Raw genomic sequence first — 24,499 nt, forward strand, 5'->3', positions numbered from 1 at the left:
TAAACAGACCTGAACTCCACCAAACGTCCATGTGCTAAGGACCTAGAGTTGCCTCACGGCGGCCGGGCGGGGGTTGGGGTGGGCAGTAGGCAGGAGGGAAGCTTATGGACACTAAGAAGGAGAAGGACTGCCAGGGAAGTGGGCCCTTTGGTGGTGAAACACCCCCTGACCCAGAAATACCACCCCACGGTGGGAGTAGAAGGCCTGCTTTTTCCAAGAGACCCCTAAATTTTGACTTCTACCTATAGCGACCATATTTTCTAAACCAAAATCTAGAAAATTAAGATAAAAATCAAATAGCATATGGTGACCTATTTAAGGAGTCCAATTACTGAAGTGAATGCAATCATTAGAAGTCAGTAGTTATAAAACCCAGTACCCAGCACTACCAGAAAAAAGCTTCTTGGGGGAGGGGGTGAATTAACTTCATCATACTTTGGGTTGGAATGTGATGAACCCATCCTAAGCAAAACTAACAAAGTACTTTGCAGGTTAATGCACTGATAGCTGATTCTGGCTCCCAGGTGACCCTGAAGCAGAGGGCATGAAGGGCTGTAGATTCATCTTCCTAATGCCCAGGGAGAAGAAATGTCCCTGTAGAAAGAAGAAATTTCCTCAGATCCCATCTCGGTTGGCTAGACATATTAATTTGACTCACTGAAGGACAGAGAAACCTGGGTTCTATTCAGAGCTCTCAGACACGCTGTGGTCGTAGGCAAATCACCTGGATCCTCAGTTTCCAAGTCTAGCAAATGGGTGCATTGGGTCAGTCAATGGTTTCCAACATCTTCTGGAGCTCCCCTGAGGTACTTGGAACACCACGGAGGTTCTCCAAGCCCTGCACCCACCCCACCCCTTCTCACTCCCCCAGCTCACGTGGCTTCACCTCTCTGAAGCAGAAACAGCAACTCTTTTACCTGTTTTAATTTATTCAATTCTGTTGTTATTATTTTAACAATTTGAACCTTTAATTCTATAAGGTTGGGAAATCATGGAAGGTTTATGATGAGAAAGATGGTTTTTGGAAATTATGGTTAACAGCTAACTTTTGGGGGGTATATATTTACTATTTTATTATTATTATTATTATTATTATTATTATTATTATTATTAATGTTCAGTTAGCCAGCATATAGTACATCATAGGTTTTTGTTGTAGTGTTCAACAATGCATTAGTTGTGTATAACACCCAGTGCTCATCAGATCCCATGCCCTCCTTAATGCCCATCACCCGATTACCCCATCCCCCCAACCCCCTCCCTTCTGTAACCCTCAGTTGTTTCCTGGAGTCCAGAGTCTCTCACGGTTTGTCTCCCTGTCTGATTTCTTCCCATTCGGTTTTCCCTCCCTTCCCCTATGGTCCTTTGCACTATTCCTTATATTCCACATATGAGTGAAACCATATGATAATTGTCTTTCTCTGCTTGACTTATTTCACTTAGCATAGTCCCCTCCAGTTCCATCCATGTCGATGCAAATGGTGGGTATTCATCCTTTCTAATGCCTGAGTAACATTCCATTGTATATATGGACCACATCTTCTTTATCCATTCATCTGTTGAAGGGCATTTTTTACCTGTTTTAAATACTGGAGCATTTCATACAATTTTGTTTGGAAAAATCAAGTATGTACACCACTGGACTGGATGATTTCTGAGAATCTTTCTGGCTCTTGTTTCAGGTCTGGCATCCTCAGAGGACCTGGAGAACAGAGCAGAGCCTGGCTAAAGTCAGTATCCTGGGCAGTCTCATGAGGGGACATCCTTGCAGAAGGAGGTGAAATGAAAGGACAGGATGTGAGGTAACTTTTCCCCACAGAGCCAGATAGCTTGAACCAGAAAGACTTGGGCCCTATTGCCCTCCTGCTATAACTATGTGTCCTTGAGCAAGTGCTTTCAGCTTCTCTGACATTTGGTTTCCTCATCTGTTAACTAACAAGAAAATGCTTCCCTGAAAGGTCGATCTGACACATGGAATCACATGGGAGAGGCTTCCTGGGGGCAGACCTCCTTCCTTTCCTACTGGAAGGAAAGAACCCTGGCTTGCTGCTTATAAGAAATAGCATTATTTTGTTCAGAACACTGTTTTTGGTGTTTTTCTTTATAGAGGCTTAATTGGGAAGAAAAAATGTATAATCTTCTTGCATTATTATTAAAAGCATCAGTTAATCCTGCTGTGAAGAGCTGCAATTTACTTGGGAGGGCCTGAGGAACAGTGAGTCCTCCAGAACAGAGACATCTTTGGTTTATAAACCCTCCAGGCTCCTGGCTTCTAGCTGGGCACTGCACTGTCCCTACTGATATGCCAAGTGCAGGGGAGGGCAGGGAGGAGTATGACCCCACCCTGATAGATACCCAGGAAAGGGAAGGTGAGCCTGGTCTTCCCCTCACTTGGAGTGTGTGAGGTCCCTCAGCTAAAGATACTCACGCCCAATGAGCAGGCTTGGGTAGGGGTGTATTAGTCCCTGTGGGACCTGTGTGTTTTATGCTCAGCAGCTGTTCAAGCCTCAACTCTAGGTGCATCCCTGTCTGTTCCCTGCTCAGCACTTGCTTTCCTCTAGAGCTGTTTACTCCAACCCTTGCACAGACTAGAAACTTCAATCCATACAGGAGGTCCCCTTCTACAGCCACTAGACCCTTCTGTATTGGTGTCTGACAGCCTGACCTTCTCCTGGGCTCCTCTGTGCCAAGCTCCCCTACCTGCTAGGTTTTAGCCTACCTCAACTTTGCATGGCCTTTGTGCACCATCTGGCTGGCTTCTTGGCTGCTAAAACCTGCTCTATTGGCTGCCCTGCACTGCTCCATCTCTTGACCTCGCCATCCCCAGATATACTTGCTGCCAAGTAAAACCCTCAGGTCCAGGAGACCTCGGTTCTAGAGTCTGCTCAGTTCCTTTTGAAGCCCATCACCATGCCTCATTTACCTGAGGATCAAGGTTCTTTATCACTATGATGCTAAATTGACTATGCCAGACTAATTTGCTGTAGAACTACTAAGAAGTGACAAGTTTAGACATAACCATACCTGCAAAGACATTTATAATTAAGATTCTTAGACCCAGCTCATCTAGACCAACCACCCCATTTCAGGGTTAAAAAGACTCAAGCCCCAAAGAGGGAAGTGAGTGTTACTAGTCACACAGCAGGCCAATCACTTATAAAGGCGATAACGATTCCTCTGGACACTGCAGTGTGATGGAGATGGGCTAGGTCTCTCCTGCTTAGAGACAGGAGCAGGACTAAATGTCAGGGGTAGAGACCAGGGCTCAACAGCAGGAAAACAGAAGCAACATTTGGCTAATGGTGAGCTTCTCTGGTCCCTTCAAGGTCAGCGTGGATAGAACTTGCGTCCCAAGAGATAAAAGGAAGGTTCTGAAAAACATTTGGTCCATGCCACTGCCTCCAGTCATCTCAGTGTGCTCACAGGCTCTCTTGCAAGCTAATTTGTTTCCATTCTCTTTCCATTGTGCTCAACTCAGCCAACATGGGCCAACAAAATGCACCCAACAGACCCATAAACAAGGGTGAATGAAATCTAGGTTCCTGCATTCCTGAAATGTGGGATTCAGGACAAGTACAGGAGAGAGAATGTACTCCTCTGGGTGACTGGGTGACCCCCACTTTCTACCTGGTCCTTGGTCCAGAGCTGCACTCCCAGAGAGGTAAGATGAGGGAGAACATCAACCTTAACCCAAAGAACAGCTTGTGCCTCTGGTCTTTTTTATGTGTGTGAGGGGCCCCAGGGCCCCAGGGCCTGATGGCTGTGTCGGTCTCCTTGGTCTGTAGGACAGAGAAGGAATTGGAAGCCCCACATGCAGAAGAATCCAGCTCAGTCTGCAGCTTGCACTCAAGAGCTAAATGACACGTAATTCAGTTAAAGGAGAAGGAAGCAAACCTCATCACAACAGTTGAAAACATGAAAACAACAAATAAACAGCTGCTTTGAGCCTGCGACAAGGAGGCCAATTTGATCTTTGCAGAAAGAAAAGTGCCATCTCGCATGTGCGTGTGTGCGTGTGTGTGCGCGCGTGTAGGGAGGGGCAGCTCTCTTCAAGAAGCTGCAGCTGTGAGCAGTTCAGAGCACAGCATTCCCCAAGTTCCTAGAACAATTTGCTAGATTAGAACTACAGCATTCGTAGCACACAGAGTAGGGTCCCGGGTTGCAATACTAATGTACTTGCTGTAATGCCCCCACCACACACGCACACACGCACACGCACACGCACGTACACGCATACTCCCCTGTCATCGCTGGGTGAGAAGAGGAGATATCTGGAGTCTGAGAGCCAGCAGTCCTGGTCCTGAAAATGCACTCCCACACTCCTACCCCCCTGCCCCCACCGCTGGTGATCTGAGACAAACTCTTCCCACTCAATATGTATAAGGCAAATAGCTTGTCACAGAACCATGAAGCACCAACTGAAAAGGCAGATTCCTGGGCCCCCTCCCAAATTAGTAAATCAGAATCTCCTAGGGTCCTATGAGTCTGTTTTCACAGGAACTTCAGTGATTCTTTTGTACACAAATTTGAAGGTGTACTAAGTGACATATTGCCCCAAGAGCATCAGTTAGCTATTGCTATAATAATTCTACATAGTGAAAAGAGACCCACAAAACCTCAGTGGCTTAAAACAAGTCATTTGTCCTCACAGAGGAACAGGCCAACAGGGGCAACTCAGCTTCGAGCTGTAGGTCTGCAAGGGCTGGGGTCTGTTCCACATTTTTAGTTATTCCAGAGCCAGGCCAAGGGGGCAGCAACTCATCTCACAGCCATGGTGAAGGTTTAAAAAGAAGAAGGAGGAAGAGGAGGAGGAGGAGGGGGAGTGGGAGGGGGAGGGATCTACAAGTCCTCTAAGGCCTTGTCTCAGAATGGCTTGCTGTCACTCCCACCCCATTATAATGTCTGGATTAAGTTACACGGACAGGCCTAGAGTCAAATAGGAAACTACACACTACCAACAATAAGACTATGACAAGGGTATAGATTCAGGGAAGGGTGAAGAATCAGGACCAACTGAACCTCAACTTTCTTATTTTCTTCATCTACAAAAGAACTCCAGTTCTCAATTATCCTGTCTGTAAAATGGGTACATGGTAATCCCTGCCCTTCCCTATCCCACGGAAGCATCACAAGGCTATAACATAATCATAGTAAGGAGATAACATATCTGACAGTGATTTCTAACTGTGTGAGATGATGTGTGCATTAGCTAACATGACTATTATTGTGACACATGAGTCCAGAAAGGGGGAGGAGAGCGGCAAACGAGAGGACCTCTCCGACCTGCAGATTCTCTAAATCTATGCCACGAGGCTGGATTGTGCGGTGCCGCTGGTGCTCATTCCTCTATTCCCCTGCCTGCTGCCATGCTCTCTGCACAGTATGGAACACAGCAGGAAGCCACCACTTGGGAGACTCAGGCCACCAAGCCTAGGCTTGAACCCAGACACTAGTTCCCAGCCCGCTTTCTTCATCGTGCATCTAGGATTTGGCTCCTTATGCATTTCCATGGATTCATGAATATCACAGCAGGAAGATAGCCTAAAGCCACTCCATTTCCCCCTCATCCCTTCATGGGAGTGGGGAATGATATTGAATCCCTCCCAAAGCTCCTCTCAGGGAGGATGTTAAGGGTGTCAGTGTGCTTAGAGATGCTCATCTCCCTAGAGCTGAGGGAGACGTGGTGAAGACGAAGACACATGTTTTGCCTTTCCCCAGTAGATGCCTCGGTGGGAGATTTTTGTCAGTCTCACCTAGAACTCAGTGAGCTGTTTCAATCTTCAGACTCAAGTTTTTTGACAAACCAAGATAATTTTTCTGTATTATTTCTTAATTTATTGCTTCTCCATCTGTTTGGTTTTCTCCTTCTGGCACTCCTGCTATTTACATGTGAAGTCTCCAGAATTTGTTCTTCAGATATCTTCTTTCTTTTCTCTTCGTAATTTCCAGCTCTTTATTTTTTGCTTCACACTGGAGGCATTTCTTCCCCCTTGATCCTCTAAACCACTATCTATCTCTCAGGAGTTGCTGCCTTTTTCTTTAATTTAGCTACTGAATTTTTCAAGTTGGAAAACATGAGTTTAGTCGCAGAAAGTTTCCATTATGCTAGGCTTAATCTCACTTGTTTTGTAGTTAGTACGGTTAGATTTCCTCTGTGCTCTGGGCGTTCTGATTGTTCTCTCTCATACTGAAGGGCCTCCCTCACTGTGCTTCAATTTTCCATTACTACCCCACATTTACCTTGTGTGCTTTGCCAAGCCACTGAGGTTCCCTGGGTAGTGATAAACCGCGATTCCTGTGAGTCCCAGGGGTAAGCTGCCCGTCCGTCGAGGCTCCAGAAGGAAGGCTGTCTCCTTCTACCCCTGTGGCAGCTGGAGTACCACTTGCAGCTCCAGGGGTGGGGAGGGACTCAGACCATCCCTAGAACTTCCAGCAGCTTCTCTGGATCCAAGGAGACTAGCTGTATCTAACTGACCACTCAAAATCTTCCTTGAAGTACCTAATATTTATCTCAAACTTAATGGCCAAAACAGAACTCTTGGTTTTTCCTAAGAAATCTGATTCCCTGCCTTCTAGTTCTTTGATCCACAAACCTTAATCCCTCCATTTCCCTCATCATGCATTTCCAAAACCTATCAAGTCTTCTTGGTTATCCTAGGTCTAATTACCACATCATCTTATCAAGATATTTTTCATATGTCTACAGTAATCAGATTTTCTTTTTAGTATGTACAGTCCTAGATTTTGACTTCCGCTTCTAGTTCTTTACTCCAGCACTCATGCATTAAAAAATATGTATTTAATACCTACTATATGCCAGGCTCTGGGTTAGGTGCTTGGAAAGTAATAGTGAACCAGTCATGGTCCTTACCTCCAAGATGCTTATTGTTTATAGGTGGGGGAATGTATATGTAAACAGGAAATACTCCACAAAGGGCTAAGTTCTATACAGGAATAAAGGACAAGTGTTGTCGGAATGAGAAGAATGGGTACCCATTTTCCAATGTATGTTAAGGGATCCAATCCTTTATTTCTTCCCTTCACCTTTAACATTTCTTCCTATTCAATAGGAGTCCCTAAAAGCCTTGCATTCTTTCTGTCTCTACTCTCCATGGTGTTTTTCCCCACCTCTCTTGACTGTTGCCTTCTTCCTCTCTCATATCTCTCCTGTTACATCCTTTTTTCCCTGGTAGGAGCTAATGATATCAACTATTCTTATCCCCACGGAGTACCACTGAGAAGACCACCTCTTCTGTGCTTTTGCTTCCCACAGCAGCTCAGGGAACACATTTTATCACCTTCTCTTATCTGCTACTCTTATTCTTACTATCTGAAGACAGTTCAGCTTAAGACAAAAGATCTTGGCTCAGAAAAACTTAATTCTAGCTATTCCTGGCTCTGCCAGTATTATGCTTTCAGGCAAGTTCCTGGACCTCAGTTTCCCCATTTGTAAAATGAAAAAATTAAGAAAGATCTTTTTTGGAGGAGAATGTCTGTTCTAAACTTGACATTCTATGAGTATATAAAGCTTGTTTACTATGAATTTAATGGAGTGTAGGATTTTTATCTTGGTGAAAAGAAATAAAAATATGGACATTATCACTGCCTTCAAACTTTTATCCTGTCTTGCAGCCATGAGCGAGCCTTCACCACTCAAAGTGAGCTTAATGGACCCATGACATCAGTATCAGTATCTGAATCAGAATCGATATTTTAATCAGATTCCAATCAGAATCAGGAGATTCCTATGTCTGAGAAGCACTACCCTAAAGGACATGGACCAAAGAGTTTTTAAAAAGGCAAAGTTCAGTTTCAATAGGAAGAACTTTCTAATTTGGAACGGGATGTCTTGAAGGGCAATGGAGCCTCTAGCATTGGGTTAACACAGAAACAGGAAAGACACCTCTCTGCGGTGTTGTATAGGGGAATGGGGTATCCTATAGAAGTTTAGATGAATGGCCTATGATTTCTGCTAACTCTGAGGTATAAAGTTTTTAAGTTCAACCTCTGCCCATTGCCTTGTTTCTATCCAGGAGTAGAGCTGGAATACAAGCTCACTACTCTACTTAGCTGGTTTTGAGATATCATTACTAAATACAGATGTAATGGTAGAAGACAGCAGAATGGGGCAGAGGAAACTGCCAGGGGCCCATCCTGATTGTACATTATTTCCTTCCTTCCCAGAGAACCTTTCTTGAAAACCTACCGGGCCTAAAAACCTTTTTATTGCCCTAAGTACATAAGACCCTTTTCTCCCTTCCTGGTCAAGGGCTTGGATTCCTAATTTAGAAGATAATTCTTGCTCAAATTAGTCCATCTCATAGATAGAATTAGAAGCTGGGTGATGATTTGGAAAATATAATCAATTTAGCCCAATTGTTCTTGCATGTCAGCTCCATCCAATAATGAAGAATTTGCTCCTCAGGCTCTAGAGCTGACAATGAGGCATTATCCATGGGAGTGAGGTTAGTCTGATAGAACATAGGAGCCAAACGAGTTAAGGTCTGCCTTCTTCCCCCAAAAGAGGCTCCCAGCCAGGGCCAGAAGGGAGGTTAGTGACCAGATTCTACCCAAGAAAAAAAACTTGAGCAGAGCAGGACAATTACCTCTATGAGGTCAGATCCCAGGACAGGACCAGGTAAAGACAAGGCACCCATCTGTGCCTCAGTTTCCTTATACATAATTGGAGGGTAATGAGACCTACCCTACCCACCTCATGGGATTATACTTAAGAACAAACAACATAATTTATGTGAAACCTCATGTATTCCCTCATTCATTTTTAGTAAACAGTTATAACATCTGATATTCATTAGACATCTAGCATGTACCAAACACTGCTAGGTAGAAGAGCTGATTTAATGAATAAGTCACAGTCTGAACTTTCATGGAACTCATGTGAAATTATACACTTACCTAATAAATTGTAGGGATGGTGGTGATGATAATGATGATGACGATGATGATTAAGCATTCACCCCAGAAGATACTGCTGGCCAGTGCCTGATTGTAACGTACAGTGAAAAATTTCTCCTTCCATTGCTCATCTTGGCTATGAGCTAAGAAAGATTAAAATGCTTTTATACAAAGCAAACAATATACATATTTTATGAAACACATTTCTCTGCCTGTTTAATCGTGGGATCTTCAAGAGATGCAGAGAGATTCACCATTCACCACTGAGATGACTGGATTGGGTTTTAACTTCCAGACTCAGGAGGGCCCCTGACCATTGTAATGTCTGGGTTCTGCGGGCCTGCTGGGGGTTTGAGCATGCAGGAGGACCACTGGCCATGCATGGCCTCAGTGGGCCTAGTTGTAAAGCTATGATGTCTACTTTCCCATTGCTCAAGTTTCCTTAAGCCTGATTTATTGCAAATGAATCTACTGAAACTCACAAAAATGATAGTTTACCAGAGAACAAGAAACAAGTTCATTAGAAATGGCCTATCCTAGCATCTCTGGTGGTCTTCCTAATTTCTTTCACTGCCAACACACTCCCATCCTTCCCCTTAATCCTTAATAAAGACATTGCAGTATCCTCCTCCCTCCCAAAATTTAAGAGCTTTAAAGGTGGTTTCAAATTGGAGATATGCTGAACCTTCTTGTCTAGCAATGGTGAGGTTCTACTAGGTGGTCTGTGAGTGACCGTAGCTAGGCTAGGCCTAGGAGAGGACTCTGATTGCCCTACCTACATCAATAGGCTAATATCACTTAACAAGGTGGGTTTACCAGCAGACTGATGACCCACAGTTTGGGACCTCTTTTCTCAACCTCAGAGTTAAGTCACGGGAAGCCTGCTTTCAAATTCTGCCAATTGGCCCACCAGTGTGTTGAAAGGAGTGCAATTTGATTTTGGGCAAAATTGCCAGGACTTCATCATACCTTCACTACACCAAAAACATGTCATCAATTCCATAGAATATTGTCTTTACCCACTATGCTGTATCTCCTTAGTTGTCCCTTTTCCCTATTAGACTGCAAGCTTACTGAAGGTAAGTAAGATGTACTGCCTGGAAACAAGCACCTAGCAGGCCCTCAGTAAATGTTAGTTAAATGGGTGAACAAATAAGTGGATTTTTTTTTTTTAAAGAAAGAACTGAAAGAAGAGAACACATAGAAACTAATTTTTAAAGACATATAATCCTAGAAGTCAAAAGGATTTTAGATATCACCTAGTTAGCAGAAATGGCCATCCCTGTATCCTACCAGCCACTCAAGGCAAAATCACTAGTGGGTCATGGCACTCTGTCCTGCTTACCACAGATGTAGTTTCAGAACACTTCACACAATGCTTCACACATCCACAACCAATTCACTGAAACTGGCATGCAAAATAAAATTGATTTGCCATCCCTGATCTAGGTCAGCCCCCTCATTTGGAACATGGGCCCTCTTAACCTTTTCCAATCAGTCCCCAAATATGTTGTTTCTATTGTATGCCTTATCTAGCTGTCATTTTAAAGAAGATTCTGTCTTTTTCAAAGAAACACAGCTACAGGGCCTGGAAACAGGGTTTTATGTGGATGTCAGCCTGGCTTCCACTATGTGATGCCTTCCTGCCAAGCCGAAGTTGGGCTTCCAGAGTCCTAATATTGCTTATGTCCAGATGCGAGAACATATGCTGCTCATGAGTGGCGCTGGCCTCGGTGCTGAAACACAGATATGTATATATGAGACAGTAAAACCTACATTATTGAGGATTTAGGGTGTTTGCTTTGCTGAATGGGGGATTAGAGACCAGAAAGCCCAAAATGACCATCCATTTGCAGAAAACGGAGCTGGAGAATTAGAACTATCAGATGTGTGCTCTACCCCAGAGGGCCCTATTAGAACTGTCCCTAACTCCTTAGCTCCTTTATCCACCAGGAGGCTATGTGAGGACAGATCACCAGCTCCCCTACAGAGACCCCCAAATGCATGCAGCCAGGAAGTAGCCATCAGGTGAAAGGCAGTTTTCCCAGTTACAGGCCTGGGTGCAGGCATGTGTGGGTGGACTACCTTGTAAGCAGCCACGGTGGCCTGAGGGCTAATCATCTGAGCAGGAGGTTCAAGACCGTCATCTTTGGGATTTCACTGAACAGTCTGCTGCTGAGTAGTGTCCAGGTTTGCAAGTGGTCATGCCTCTACCATTTCTTCCCAAAGTCTGAGGAAAAGCTTGACCCTCAACGTTCAGCACTCTTTCCACTCATATGTCCATACCTTCTCCTTGCTGCTTAGAAATCCTGAAAGACTCTTTGCTTGTTCAACAAAACCAGAAGGTATGTATTCCTCAGTCCCCTCAGCTTCCCATGATCAATGAGGCTGCTCAGAGAGTGTTTAGCGTGAGTTCTCTCTTTTCCTGTCTTCCATAACACATAGATCAGACGACATGAAGGTTGGACAAAGAGCATTAATGCCCACTGATTCTGAGTATCCCCTCCTCAACTCTGCCATTCTCATGGCTCCAGGGGGAAAAAAAACTAAGAAAGAGGGGGGGGTGGAGAAATAAAAAAAAGAAGAAAGGAAAAGAAAAAAGAGAAGGGAAAGGAAAGGAAAGGAAAGGAAAGGAAAGGAAAGGAAAGGAAAGGAAAGGAAAAGAAAAGAAAAGAAAAGAAAAGAAAAGAAAAGAAAAGAAAAGAAAAGAAAAGAAAAGAGAAAAGAAAAAAGAAAAAAGAAAAAAAGAAAAAGAAAGGAAATTTACAGGTCTAAGGAATCTGGAGAAGGAGGAGAGAGGTCTGCTTCTGATACACTGAGCACAAAAAAAGATTTCTCAAACCTTTTAACACCAAACTTTTCTTTCAGAATATGCCTGATCCAAAGGGATAAAGAAAGGGGGGTAATCAGAAGGGGGAATGAAGCATGAGAGACTATGGACTCTGAGAAACAAACTGAGGGCTTCAGAGGGGAGAGGGGTGGAGGATTGGGATACTCTGGTGATGGGTAGTAAGGAGGGCACGTATTGCATGGTGCACTGGGTGTTATACGCAACTAATGAATCATCGAACTTCACATCAAAAACCAGGGATGTACTGTATGGTGACTAACATTATATAATAAAAAAATATTATTATAAAAAAAAGAAAATGCCTGATCAAAAATCACTACTTTAAGTCTGAATTTTTCCTGCAACTGTTACAGCCTCCTTTTCTTCCTCTCCTATCCAAAAGAAGTCATTATACCAAGCATCTTGGGCAATAAGAAAAAATCTTGAGGTCATTGCCCAGTGCTTCCCCTCTCCTCCCCTCCTACATTTTGTCCTGGGCAGCAGCCTTGCCCAGGTCTCAGCCTGCCCACCAAACAACTCATTCCTCTTCTTTCTTTCAGAAGAATCCAGCGGTAGGGCACATGGGGAAAAGCAGATGGCAAATCAAAACACGGAAACCCCAGGCTTGAGAGGAATGCCAGACTGAAAGCAGGAGCCAAATCTTCCATTTCTCTATTTTTCAGCACCTAGTAGAGGTCCTGGCACAGAGCAGCCTCCCAGAAATTGAGTGGAATGAATGAATGAATGAATGAATGAATGAATGAATGAATGAAATCAAAGCACCCATAAAGGAAGACTTTTAGTCCTTCTTTATGTCTTCCAAATTCCAAAAGAAGGTGAGAGCAGCTCAGGAGGAGGAAGTCACTTCCACAGAAACTCTGCTAACACTGGAGGTCTAAGATGTCTGCCTGTTACCCTGGCTGTGAAGGGGAGTCTAGGCAGGAAATTAAGGAACTACATCCATCATATTTATTGAACAGCTCCTCTCTAGAAGACACCTGTGCAGGAGGGCAGCCATGCACGTGAATCCTCAAACTCTGAAAAGGAATGTTCTTCTCATTTCACATTGCTCTGGGCTTGCTCTCCACACTCCAGCCTCACTTGCCTTGTTTTTGTTTCTCAAACACACTGACCCTTTTCCTGCCTCCTGACTTTGCCTATTGCTGTTCTCTAGGACTGAGCCCCAGGTCTCCAGCTCTGCATGCAACTGGCCCTACCATCCTGCAAGTTACAGCTCAACTGACCTCTTGACAGAGGCTTTCCCTGATCTTCCCATGTAAAAAGTCCCTCCCAGGATTCTCCCTAGCGCTTTGTCCTGTGATTTCCTTCTTATATCTCATTCAACATCTGTGTTTATTCAGCGTGTTTGCTTGTCTATTATACCCCTACCATATAAGCTCCTGAGGTATACTGGGATGATGAACAGCATGAGTTCTAGAATTAGACTGCCTGCATCAAATGCCAACTTTGTCATTCACTAAACATGGGACCTTGATTAAATTACCTAAATACTATGCCCTGGATTCCTGACCTATAAAATGGAATTTATAATAGAACCTTATTGTTAACAGTGCCTCATAAACAAATGTCATGAAATCCGTTAATGCACACGAAGAAGTCAAACATTACCTGATACATACAAAGGGCCTCCCGAAAGTTAACTTTTCTTCTTGCTGTTATTTAGTGCCACATCCATTATTACTGCTCTATCCTGGTGCCTACCACAGAGTATGGCATAAGAGGAGCTTCTAATAGACTCCGAATATCTGCTGAACAAATGAAAGCATGCATGCATGAATAGGAACCTCCAGAGAAGCCCAGAGAAGGTGTGATGGCACTGAGAGGAAGGCCGCTTACTTCCTGCGGTGCTTCAGTCAGGAGAGGCTGCAGGATGAGGGCAGCAGGGCCAGAGCAGACTCTTGGAGGAACTGAGGGAGCCATTGGTCTCACTGCGACTGACCCAGGCCCAGGTCATAAGGATTTCTAGAGGGACTTGGGAGGAATGGATTCTGGTGAATAAGTTGGAGAGGTCAAGGGACAGCCTGGGGTGGTTTGCACTGCTCCAAGAGTACAGAGACTATTCCCAAGTTTGCCTCACAAAGATACACTCCCCAGTCACAGGGCTCTGCTCCCATAGTCTCTCATGCCTCCCTCAGCCACAGGAAAAACAAAGCAAAACAAAACTGTGATCACTTTATGTTGGTGAGGATGTGGAGAGAAAGGAACACTCATGCCCTGTTGGTGGACTAATGAAGCCACTGTGCAAAACAGTATGAAGTTTCCTCAAAAAGTTAAAAATAGAACTACCCTATTATCCAGTAATTGCACTACTAGGTATTTACCCAAAGGATTCAAAAACACTAATTCAAGGACATATGCACCCCTACTTTATTGCGGCATTATTTACAATAGCCAAATTATGGAAGCAGCCCAAGTGCCCATCGATAGATGAATGGATAAAGATGTGGTATTATTCAATAGAATATTGAATATCAATATTCAATAGAATATTACTCAGTTGTAAAAAAGAATGAAGTCTTTCCATTTGTAACAACATGGATGGATCTAGAGAGTATAATGGTAAGTGAAATAAGTCAGTCAGAGAGAGAGAAATAACATATGATTTCACTCATATGTGAAATTTAAGAAAACCAACAAACAAAGAAAAAAGAGACAAACCAAGAAACAGACTCTTAACTATAGAGAACAAACAAATTGTTACCAGAGGGGAGGTGGAGAAAGTATGGGTGAAGTAGCTCAAGGGGATTAAGAGAACACTTATCCAGGGGTGCCTGGGTGGCTCAAAGGGTTAAGTGTCTGCCTTTGGCTCAGGTCATGATCTCCAGGTCCTGGGATCGAGCCCCGCATCGGGCTCCTGGCTCAATGGGGAGTCTGTCTGCTTCTCCCTCTCCCTCTGCCTCTCCCCCTCCTCATTCTCTCTCTCTCCCTCTCCCTCTCTCTCTATCTCAAATGAATAGATAAAAATCTTAAAAAAAAAAAGAGTATACTTACCCTGATGAGCACTGAGTAATGAACAGAATTGTTGAATCACTATATTGTACACCTGAAACTAATATAACACTGTATGCTAACTATACTGGAATTTAAAAAACTGAGATCACTCCAGGGGTCTAAAGCCATACAACTGCACCCTCCCCATAGATGCAGGGATTTGAGAAGGGCAGGGTCAGCCTTCTCACTGCAGCTTGGGAAGAATGCTGGCCTGCTGGAGAGGAAGGGAGGGAGAAGCGTAGGAGGGCTGAGAGTCCTGGAGACCAAAGGAGCATTTCCAATTTGTTATGGAGAAATAAGAATGTTCAAAATCCAAAGCTCTGACCAGAGATCTCCTGATGAAGAAGAAGAGCTTAAAGGTCTCTTCTCCTTTCTCTCTCTGGGCCATGAGCCCATCCACCCAAAACAACACATGCACACACATCCAGTGAGAGCCACTGCAGGAACAAGTCATGTGTGCCTGCCAGGCGCTTCAGGGCCCTGGGGAATTCACCCTGTCCTACCCTCTCAACTCCCACCACTCTGGTGAGGGAGGGGCTGCAATAATGGGTGAGCACATGCAGCGTGTGGTGGATGGGTGGGAGTCTTCCTGGACCAGTGCATTCACAGCAGCAAAATCACTCCTATAGACTTTGAGGTGGCGGACGGCTCCCTAGAAATGGGGGCGCCAACAATTAGAGAGCGAAGCCCAGCACTAAATCCCAGATAGGCAGAGAGCAGCTCAGCTGCTTTCTGTTACCTCTCTGGGGTGGTTGGTTAGCTGAGGAGGACGGGTGGTCAGAAAAGGAAGTACCATTACAAGTCAGGAGAGGGCCAAAGCTCCTGCCGAAAGAGAGGCCAGCAGAGGCAGAGGGAACCCACAAGGGGAACAATTAACTGATAAGAGTAAACTAATTGTTATTCATAGTAAATTAGGGCACAGGTGATTTGGAGAAAACCTACAGACCCTCCCAGATGTTTCTTGGGTTTTGCATTGCAGATCATGGTTTTATGGAATCCTTCTGGGAGTCAGATTGTAGGAGCTGGGCCAGGACTGGAGCAGGGACAGGGCTCCCACCCTGTTTGACTACACAATAAACACATAACAGCTTGTCCTAGAGGACAGACCCAGGCTCTGCATACTAAACATTTTGGTGGTAGGCTTTGGGGGCCTCTGAGAAGAGGGCATCACTTACTCCTGGCAGGAAAGAGGGGGAAGGGAAAGATCAATCATTCAGGGACATTCAGGGGCTGCTCCAGATGTTTGGAGCAGGGGCTAAATAGTGGGATGCACTAAATCCAGACGTGGAAGGGAAGGATTTCCACAGATCTGCAGAGGCCAAGCAGGAAAACAGAGAAGAGGGTAGAAGACAATCATTATGGCCCCAACCGCCTTGTGGGGACTGATGTGTATGTGTGTGCACATCCATGTCTATATGTGTGTGCGTGTTCAGATATGCACGTCTGCGTGCGTGCATAAATACGCTCCAGGAATAGGAGAATTGTGTGTGTCTGCATGAGTATCTGCCTCTGTGTGCACAGTTTGTGTCTATAAGCTGTTTGTGTATTTATATGTGTTCACGCACTGGGGGTGTTGCCAAAACTTCCCACCAAAACTAATGGCAGGCTCTTCTCGTTTCACTGAGGCTTATCATGCTAATTTTAATCCCACATTATTGTTTTAAGTTGGCTCTAAAAATTAATATTAAAAAATTCTGTAAACAGAGCCTGGGGCTAAATTGCAAGACAGGTCCCTAGAAAGGGGTTTTATTATCACTATTGTTCTTACAAGAATAGTGAGGTTGAAGCTTGTCACCCATCCTGTTCCATCTGGTTAGCCTCCTTTCAGTGAAAGGGAGAGCGCCGGAGAACACCTGCAGAAAGTGTCCAACTGGCCACCGCCTGTCAGGACCAGACGGGACTGGTGACCATTTAATCTAACACCCGGTTTTATTGCTGAAAAGAGTGGCTGTGAAAGACTGACAACCCAGTCACCCAGGTAGTGTCTTCACAGACAGCCTGAAGCTCTTCATTGTCTGAGCTTACCGCAAGGAGGCTGGGCCCCGTCCTGGGGGAACTGATGGAAAAATGGGTGTAATCCCTGGCATATCCTCACACGCGTAGTCCACGCATTGCTGATGCTGACATCCGGCTGATGCTGACATCCTCCATGGGCTTCAGTTCCCTTGTTTGTAAAATGAGGGGCTAGAACTAGCAACTCTACAAGGGCATTTCTATCCTACCATTTGGTGATTCTATATCCAGGACCAGCGCGTTTAATTGGGGAGACAGGCAGTTTGTACTCCACGCAAACTCATGGCCACGTCCCTCCTCTGTGCTCTCTTGATCTGCCCTCTCCTGCTCCGGTTGGTGTGGTGGGATGAGGAAAAGACGGTCTCTGAAAAGTTTCTCTTAGCAGAATCTAAGGAGCAGGGTTACTCCAAAAGAGGAAGGAAAAAACAAGAGTAGGGATTGCTATAATTCATGCTTCATTAAGAGAATGAGGAAATGATCCTGCGCTGCAGCAGGAGATACTCAGGTTAGATTTGGAAGAACTTCCTTGCTGGCAAGGAGGGCTGTTAAACACAGGAAAGGAAGAGGGAATGAGGGGGTGGGACAGCTGTCGCCAGAGGCAGTAATTGTATTTTCAAATATCTGTGAGATGGTATGGATGACAAGGCCCCTACCCCATCCTTCACGCATCACACATATTCAGGTAAGGAGCAGGGCAGGCCCTGGCTGGGTAGTGACCAGGGTTAGGGAAGGTGGAAGGGGAAGAGGTCCAGCGCTTCTCAGCATCAGTCCAGGGTACATAGAAAAACAGTGCCTGATGGTACTACTTTGATTCAGCAATGCCTGACAGTGGGTCCAGAGTTGGTGGAAGGAAGAAGCCATCAGACCTTATGAGAGAGTTTGAGCTTCTAAAAAAACATTGACATCCTCTGGCCCTGCTATGACCAGAACCCCAGCTACAGGAGCTGACCTCTCCTGGGGCTGTGAAGAGAACACCGGGTGGCCCTGACTACAGGTGTCCAGAAAAAGGACAAGCCTGGGGGTACAAACCCTTAAAACATGTATGAGGATAGCTTCTAAGTCTCTGGGAACTTGACACCAGAGCATTGGAAGTATCACAGCTACCTGCCGTGGCTGTATCTGTACCCCATGCATACAGGCACTCTCATGTGCCTACACAAGGACTCCCTGGTCACACACACCCCAGCCCACCCAGGACACACAGGCAGGAAATATGCAGGGGCTTCTTTGCCCAAGGAGCCCTGGGAAATTACTGGATAGCCTACCAGCCCCCTTCTCTCCATCTCTGCTCCTTCTTGTTCCTTCCAGGCTCCCTCTCTACCCCACGCATTGCCTCCCTGCTTTCTCTTTGGAATGTCCAGAGCACTGTGGGAGAGGGAGTGGAGGCTAACACTCAGCCGCTGGACATGCCCTTTGACAAGGCAGCAGTGCCGACAGGTGGGGCCGTTCTGTTGGCCGGTGCCCGAGGACCCCCCCATCTCTACCCCACATAGGCAGCTCTGTATCCCGGCCGGTACCACCCACCCCCACGAGCTATCTCCCACTCCTGGGTGCCTGAAGCCAAGGAGGGAGCCGCACCCTCCCCGCTCCCCAGCTCTGCCTCCCCGTCCCAGAGAACCGCCCCCCAACTGCCCAGCCCGGAAACAATCACCCTTTGAGAAAGGCTGCCAAGCTGGGCGCCAGGAACAGCCAGGATGGAGGCGGGGTGGGATGGGGGTGCAGGCAACGGGCCGGGCGAGCATTAACTCTAAAGAGCCGAGGCCCGGCGTGGCTCAGCCCCCGCCCGCAGCCCCTGCTCCAGCGCCTCAAACCGGAGCCGCCTAGGCTGGGGAGGGCTTGTGTGTAGGGGGTGCGGGGGTGATACCAATCCCGGGGGGGTGGGGCTCGCCACCTCCTCCTCGCGCCCCCTGCCTCAGCTGGCGAGGTTGGTACCGCCCATTAGCGGCGCGGGTCCCGCCGGCAGCTAGCGCGCGCTCGGGGGCGGGGGCGGGGGGAGTGGGGGCGGGGAGCGAGGGGTGGGGGCGGGGCGGCAGGCGCTGTCAGAACCGCGGCTGCACCGGCGCATCCGCTGCCGCCGAGGGGACTCCGCGCCGGCCCGGTCGGCTCGGCTTCGGCCGCCCCGCGCCTCCCCCTCGCCGCCCCCCGGGCGTGCCCCCCTTGCTTCCCCTGCCCCTTCCCCTGTGCCTCCCCCTCCCCTACTCCCCCGCCCCCTGTCTCCCTGCCTGCGCCCTCCCGCGCGCTCCCAGGCTCCGGCTGCCGCCTCTCTGAACCCAGAAGGAGCCGGGCCGGGGCGGCGGGCGGGCGCGCGGACCCGCGGCTATGAAGTGGCCCCCGGGGGCCCGGAGCCCGAGAGCCCCCGGGGAAGGAGGTGCGCGCGGCCCAGGGCAGCAGCCGAGGGGCGCCGGGGCCGGCGCGTAGGGGCGGCCGCCCGCCATGGACCGCGCCGGGGACGATCCGGACTCGCCGCCGCAGGTCAGTGCCTCTGCGTCCCCCGCGCGCCTCCGCGGCGCACAGAGTCCCTTTATGCATCCCCATCAGTACCCACGCCATGTCCTCCCGGGTGCGAGTGTGTGTGTCTGTGTGTGTGTGTGTGTCTGTGTGCGTGTGTGTGTGTGTGTGCGCGCGCGCGCAGCGGGGGCAGCTGGAAAGGGGCCGGGAACCGGGCCGGGGCTGGGAGGCGCTGCCGCCGAGGGGCTGCGAAACAAAACCCGGGCGATGCCTGCCCTCCTCCGGCCGGCCTTGGGGGAGAACTGGTTCTCGGCAGCTTCCACCAACTGGCCCGGGCTCTTAGCTCTTGGGCCCCTTTCCACCTCAGCAGGTGGTTCCTGGTCGCCCGGAGGAGTCAGGGGCCAGCACACCCGCCGCACCCCAGCTCCCCAGCAGTCATTCCTAGTCGCTCTGAAGCTGCAGGCACTGGCAAGTTAACTCTCTTCAGGGCACCCAGCCTCTACCGCTCCACTGGGGAGTCGGGAGGGGCTGTGAGATGGCAAGGGTGGCGGGCCCTTGGGCCCGTCAGTGTAGCCAGGAAGGAGGCCTGACCAAGTTCACCACCCACCCCCTGTGCACCTGAGGTCCTGCCCTCTGAAGTCAGAGCATACTTCAGAAAAGGAAGCTGAGAGGTGAGGCAGGAAGAACTAAGGAGGAAGCCACAGGATCTAACAGTGCCAGAGAAAGGAGGTGACAGCCTGGTGCCAGGCAGCTAAGGTCAAGAGACACCCCCTCCCCCACACAGGTATGAATACATAAACAAACAGTCTTGACTAGCCTCCCCTTCCCCTGCCTCCACCCAGCCAGGCCTACTGTCAGCCATGAACTATTTGGATGAATTCTTGTAGAAGCTGGAGCTAAAGGATTCCAGCGGTTTCCAATTCACAGGACTCTGAAGGGGACCTCTGCTGACAGTTGCTAGCCTTATGCTGGTGGGGCAGCTCTATCTGCCTGGGTACCAGTCTGGATGGAGGACACATTGGGACCCTGTTGGGTTCCGTGGCATACACTGTAAAAGGATTGGGGGTGAATGTCCTAGTGCATAGCAGTGTGAGGTTATTATGTGTTTATGTGGACATGGGAGACACACAGTGTCTTAAGTTACTGGGGTTGTGAGGGCGCGTGGCTTCACAGGACCGATGCTCTAGGGTTTTCTAAGATTTGTCTTCTGTGCCTCATGTCTCCCTACCACAGAAATTGAGACATTTCCTCCCAGAACTTGCTTAACTGGTGACCATTATTGGCCTTACTGGACCAAACAACAAGTTCCCCCTTCCTTCATATGGAATGAAGACCCAACCCATGAGACCCTCAGAGAAACTGTCCACTCTGCCAAGTCCATGCCCAGCACACCCAGAGGCTCTGGAGTTGCATGCCATTTCCCTCTGCCCCTTTTGGTGGGAACAAGAAAGCTTGCCAGGGTTAATGGAACAGGGAGGGTTAATGAATTTGTGCCCCATTCAGCACAGGAACCAAGTGGCTTGCTGTGCCCATTTCTCTACCTGATCCTAGCTGCTTGGAAATCACTCTATTTTCAGGCATGTTGGAAGTTCATATGTGCTGGATTGAATATATGCATGTAGGTTTCTGGGTGAACAGGCACTAACTGGTCCACCTGAAGCATGGGGCAGCTAAATCACCGAGGTGGGACAGCTCCAGCGACAGGACTGGAGCCTGCAGCAGCGACCAGGGGCTCCAGAGGAAGACGGGAGGGGGCAGGGATACCTCAGTTCCCTGCCCCGGCCATCTGGATAGACCTGGATTTACCCACAGTAGTTTTTGAGGGGTGAGGGGAACAAGTCACTGCACTTCTTGTGAAGCATAAGGTGAGGAGGCAGGGAAGGAGCTTTGCAAGTGTGAGAAGTGCAGGAGGGTGAGCTGATTGGGAGTCAGGCTCGAGGATAGCGGAGCACGGTGGTTCAGTTTGGCTAGGAAAGAGGAATGAGCAGGCACAGAGATGCCTGAGAGCTCCCGTCTGCTGACACTGGAAGAGAAGCGAGGCATGGCTCAGGAGGAGAAGGAATACGAGAGTCTGAAGCAGGCAGTGGAGCCAGCCTGAGACAACAGACAAAGACACAGAAGCACGCTCACAGAACGATGGGGCGGGGGGCCCAGAGGCAGAGGTCTGGCTTGCCCAGCAGTGCTGTTGGGGCCAGTCCAGGGCCCTCCCAAGCTCCACAGTATCAGCAGTCATCCATGGGGCGGGGGAGGGGGGTCCTCAGGGGAGCCCAGACAGTCCCCTGAGGAAGGCCCTTTCCATGCCTCTGATGAATACGGGGAAGGGTTCAGAGGGATGCCCGAAGGCAGAGGAGGGCTGGCTGTTGGATCAGGGGTTTTCAGGAAGGCCTTCTTGCCAAGGCTCCTCCCCCAGTGCCGAGGGCTTCCCGCATCTCCTGGCCCCTGCCCCACTACCCCTCCTAGTCCTGGGATGCAGTGGGGCGGGGAAGGGTGTGGACCCTGGAGAGACTGGCTCTGGGGAGAAGGAAAAGAAAAACCTCTTTCATGACTCCCCAGGCCTCCAGACAAGACCTTTGGAGACCCTGCCGAAGAGCCCTGGGGGGCATGGAAGCAGAGCAGTGCAGAGCACAGGATCTCAGGCAGGCCTGGGGGGCCCTCCGTGACCATTTGAGTGGATTTGTGGGAAAATGGAACCCTCTAAGCCCTAGTTTCCTAAAAACCTAAACTGAGGAAGCCTCGTCTCACCAGGCTGTTTTTAGGTGAAGTGCCAGATGAATGTTAATTTATGTACTTATTTTATATACCCTCCCCCACATTCTTCCAGGATCTGGATGGCTCTAGAATTTGGAGTAACAATTCTCTGGCCAACCCTGGAACCAATTACCCTGGGATGGTTACAGTCTGTCCGTCTCCCACGCCACTCCACCCCGCCCCATCTGCTTTGCCACTCCTCCAGACTCTGGGCCTTCCCCAGGCCCACCTGGGATGTGCCTCCGTTGCAGGGACACGCTCAGGTCTCCTTGGAATCACGGCAGCTACAGTGTTTCCATGTCTAATTAGTGGTCAGTGTAATGGTTCCAATTCACCAGCCAATGATTGCCTAAAACAATTTATGCAACTTACAAGAACTCTAGCTCTGCGACCTCTTATTATCCATGCTGAAAGATGGCGAGGTGGACAGATATCACTCAAAATTCCTTTCACTTCCACAGACGTTGACTGAGCACCTACTGTGTTCCAGGCTCTGGGCCAGTGCTGGGAACATAAGGCATCAAATAATCCAAAATCAGGAGTTTTTATTTAGCTTTTGGAAGGGTTATGTGGGTTGCTTTTTTTTTTTTTTTTTTTTTTTTTTTTTTGCAGCTACAGCAAATTTACTTTTCTAATGAGGTTCAGCTCCAGCCAATATTAAAATGAGTCTATGCTCCCTGCGCACACCAGCTGACAGCAGGGCAGGCAGCCTCCCAGCCAAGTGCCTGGCAGGGATTACGGCTTTGCCACCAGTAAGCCCAAAAGTGGAGAGTTTGAGTCTGGATCACCAAGAGTTGACTGGATTTAGGGATAAACCTTGCCCACGGGGCTGTGTATCTCACAAAGTATTAGAGCCATGGGCAGGGCTTCTTTCCTCGTATGTGTGCGGGCTGCGAGCTGTTATTATCTCTTTATGAAAGGAAGAGGCTGGAAGGAGCAGACATAGGACAGCATGGCCTTGGTTATGGAGTGGAACTACAGGACCAGATCTGAGGTTGGGGGCCCGGTTCTGCCAGTCCCCCTCCCTGACTGGCTGTGTGTGGCCGAGCTCGTCCCTTCTCCCTCCTTCACTTCTCTCCATCTCGCTTCTTTCCTTATGAGGCAGTTGGGCAGTCTGGCCTCTGAGGCCATGAGTCTCTTCAGGCTCAAGACCCTGGGCTATTCATTTGACCATCATTCAGAAACCTCCATAGCCCGACACTAGGTGAGGGGTGGGCTGCTTTCCCTCCCGTGGTGGGCAATCTCCCTTTCACACCAGCCACATTTCGAGAGCTCAGTCGCCACCTGCAGCTAATGGCCGCCATGTTGGACAGCACAGAGACAGTGCCATTCTAGACTCAACATGGATGGTTTAACAAGGTGGCTAAGAACATGGACTCTGGAGCCAGACTGGCTCAACTCCAATACGGCTTTGCTACTTAATAACTGTGTGGCCTTGGGACATTCCTTATCCTGTCTGTGCCTCAGATTTCTCATCTCTAAAATGGGGATAATGCTCGGATGTTTATGAGGAGAGAACGAGTCATTACAGTTAGTCATGGTAATGACTCAGAACATGCAAGAGTAAGTGTTTGCCTAGCAATTTCTATCATTCGTTTATTTAACAGTCCACTTAACAAACACTTAATGAACAACATACTTTATACCAGGCATGATGCCAGGTGCTGGCGCTGTCAGTCATCAGCATGTGACCTTGCTCCCTGAACCTGTTACCTCACCTGTGATGGGAATGTGCCAGATAGTAACCCCTGCACCACTCCCCTGGTGAGATGCAATGAGATGAGGAATGTCTTCCTTTCCCACGATACTTCCAGATAAACAGGGGCTAACATTTTTGGACGGGGCTAAATTTTTGGAATTTAAATTCTCTTTTTATTGGAACCACTTTCACCAAAAAGCATTTCCTGAGCCCCCATAAGTTCAAACTAAAAGGGCAAATGAGGTCCGAGCTGCTTCCAGCATCTCGTTGAGTGGGGATGGAGCAGACTTGAGGGGCTCTTGCCTGGGCTCACCCCCTCCCTGGTCCTGAGGGAAGGAAAGCCAGGAGGCTGCTGCCCTGAGCTCAGCAGCGGGAAGAGGCCGGGAGGGAGAAAGGCCCTTGGCTGGACAGGATGTAGCGATCAACTGGCTGACCCAGTGACCAGTCACAGCTGCGTCAGCAGCTCTTAGTGACAGAATCTTCCTCGTCTAAAATATGAGGAGCGTGAACCACGTGATCATTGCCCCACCTGAACTATACCACTGACCTTGGTAAAGGAAATGGGTCTGAGGAGCAAGAGTTTGCCATCTGTTGCCACAAACTGTCGGATGAACGCTGAAGACGATCTGGCCTATAAGGCTTTGCATGGAATTTGGATTCTGTGACTCTGGGTTGCTTCTTTCTTTTTATAGATAAGAAAACCAATGCCCAGAGAGGTTCCAGGCTTCTCTCAGGTCACACAGCGTGGTAGTACCTTGTCCTAGACTATGACCTAAGTCTCCCAGCTCCTTGCTGCTCCCTCTTTGTCAGGCTGTCTGTCCTTTTGGTGGGAC

At 48.2% G+C, this 24,499-nt stretch overlaps 1 protein-coding gene across 1 annotated transcript in view; it reads left to right on the forward strand.

Annotated features, from left to right (window-relative positions):
- Positions 1–18,985: 18,985 nt before the first annotated feature.
- Positions 18,986–24,499, forward strand: part of B3GAT1 (beta-1,3-glucuronyltransferase 1) — a 30,581-nt gene continuing 25,067 nt past the window's right edge. Inside the window, exon 1 of the mRNA XM_045790753.2 lies at positions 18,986–19,243. The gene's annotated coding sequence lies outside the window, so the exon portion shown is untranslated. The remainder of the gene's footprint in view (positions 19,244–24,499) is intronic.

Source organism: Ursus americanus, chromosome 16 (assembly GCF_024610735.1).
Source record: "Ursus americanus isolate L20-20 chromosome 16, mUrsAme1.1.p, whole genome shotgun sequence".
NCBI lineage: Eukaryota > Metazoa > Chordata > Mammalia > Carnivora > Ursidae > Ursus > Ursus americanus.